Raw genomic sequence first — 2,588 nt, forward strand, 5'->3', positions numbered from 1 at the left:
TACATTGCGACGTTTCATATACACAAGGTATTCCTCCGGTGTCAGGGAGTTGCATGATCTCATGGTCTTAGGAACAGATACTTGACATGAAGAAAGCAGTTGCAATAAACTAAAGATGTGATGCTGTTATCAAATGACAACTCATGTCTATGGTTAGGAAACCTTAACCATCTTTGATCAACGAGGTAGTCTAGTAAAGGCTAACTAGGGATACGTTGTTGTCTATGTATCCACACATGTATCTGAGTTTCCGATCAATACAATTCTAGCATGGATAATAAACGATTATCATGAAGAAGGAAATTGATAATAACAAATTTATTATTGCCTCTAGGGCATATTTCTCTCGGTGTACAAAAGTAGGGGCTCTCCTTTTTACCCCTTTACTTGTGCACGAGCAGTCAGAGCCGCGCCCGCGGCCACACTTGACAAGGAAGAAGAGTGTCGGAGTAAATAGCCACGGGTAGCCTAACCGACTGCCCCTGGCTCTTCAGAAAATTATCAGACCATTTGGGCCTCCAAGCATTTCAAGCACTAGGCCGCCTTCCCTGGCCGGCTGCCTCTGAAGCCGACACTCGGAAGGCGACCCAGCCTCAGCAACCTCCCCCCCAGGACAACCACGGGGTGGCCGACTCCAGGAAGCCCGACAAATTTATTATTGCCTCTAGGGCATATTTCTCTCGGTGTACAAAAGTAGGGGCTCTCCTTTTTACCCCTTTACTTGTGCACGAGCAGTCAGAACCGCGCCCGCGGCCACACTTGACAAGGAAGAAGAGTGTCGGAGTAAATAGCCACGGGTAGCCTAACCGACTGCCCCTGGCTCTTCAGAAAATTATCAGACCATTTGGGCCTCCAAGCATTTCAAGCACTAGGCCGCCTTCCCTGGCCGGCTGCCTCTGAAGCCGACACTCGGAAGGCGACCCAGCCTCAGCAACCTCCCCCCCAGGACAACAACGGGGTGGCCGACTCCAGGAAGCCGGCCAAGAAGAGCGCCGACTCCAAGAAGCCGGCCAAGACCGCAACCACCAAAACTACGCCCACATAACGGTGACGAGACGGGGTGTGGCTACAGTGAGGCCCACTACCCCCGAAGCCCGAGGCAGGCATGGCCACAGGACGCCGTACGGGACGGCCATCTCCCGCCCGGCTCGGCACTGTAGCCACGTCGGCCTCAACGTCACCCATGACGGACGCCAGTACGGCCCGCGGGCCCCTTTGGCCAGAGAGAGGCGCAAAGGCGGCCCGACCTTCCCCAGTCGGCCAAGGGTGTAGTCGGCCCCCAGAAGCCGGCTACTCCCTTCCTCGAAGCAGGAGCCACATTAAGGAGACAAGACGAGGTAAGGCTATAGTGAGAGCCCTCGAGGCGGCACACTGTAGCCACGCTTACCTCGACGAAGCCCTCGTCATCAGAGGCGAGGCTACAGTAAGCAGCCGCCGACAAGACCCTAGGCGGTGGGGCCGGCCTGTCGACCAAGAGGCCGGCAGCCGGCGTGACCCACCAGTCGGCGGGCCCCAACGGCCGGCGGAGAAGCCGGCGAGCTTAGACACTGATGGCTGGGACCAGTGCCCAGCCGGATTACCATTGTACCCCCGGGGGGTAGGCCTATATAAACCCCCCGGGACACCCATGCAAAGGGTTGGCTTCTGAGCATAGCACACACACCATAGAGAGAGAGAAGTAAGAGCTAGCCTTGTTCTTCTTCTCCCTTGAACCCAACAGCTCTAGGAGCGATTGTAGCTACTTTTACTGATCTAGTGATCATGCGGAGACCCCGCAGAGCAGGACTAGGGGTGTTATCTCCTCGGAGAGCCCCGAACCTGGGTATGATCCGCCGGCGTGCATGTCTTCGCCTCATCCCGTTTCTAGGCACCGGCGACGTCTTATTGGCACCCACAATGATAAGCCACCCGTTGGCATATGTCGCACCAACCACCCGACATTTGGCGCCCACCGTGGGGCCAGGTGCACCGTCGTCCGGAGACCTGTTCTGGACGGGAACCCTCTTCCTCCCCCGCGAGCGCAGCCAGCCTGCTGCGCCCGATGGCGCTTGCCTCGACGCGCTGCAAGGCGTCGACGACGCCTGCGCAGCGAGCTGCCTCGCCGATCTGCTCGGCGAGACTCGCATCTCCGACGAGCCTGCGTCCGACGCAGGCACGGACTACCCCGAGAGCCGCCTCGTCAGCCTCCTCGACCAGCTTCACGTCTCCAGTGAGCCTGCTGCAGATGTGGAGTCGGTCGGTTCCACCGACCCGATGCTTGTCGACTCCGACTCGGCATCGCTCGACGCTTACCCCTCCGACGTGGTGGTCTTCAACGATCCTCTCCCTCGAGCTGACAGCGGCAGCAGCGCTGTCACCGAAGTGCTGGTCATCAGCCACGTCCCCAACTCGGGCGAGAACGCCCACGACGCCCTGCAAGCGGCGATGCACGACCTCTCCGTCCCCATCCCGGCCGATGCCGACGGCGAGACCCTGGAGGCACGCCGCCTCGCCCTCATCGCGGAAGGCCAGAAGATAGCCTCCATGAGACGCCTCACCGAGGCCCACCAGCGCGAAGTCGACCGTGCCGCCTTCGGTACGCCGCCGCC

Source organism: Aegilops tauschii, chromosome 2 (assembly GCF_002575655.3).
Source record: "Aegilops tauschii subsp. strangulata cultivar AL8/78 chromosome 2, Aet v6.0, whole genome shotgun sequence".
Taxonomy (NCBI): domain Eukaryota; kingdom Viridiplantae; phylum Streptophyta; class Magnoliopsida; order Poales; family Poaceae; genus Aegilops; species Aegilops tauschii.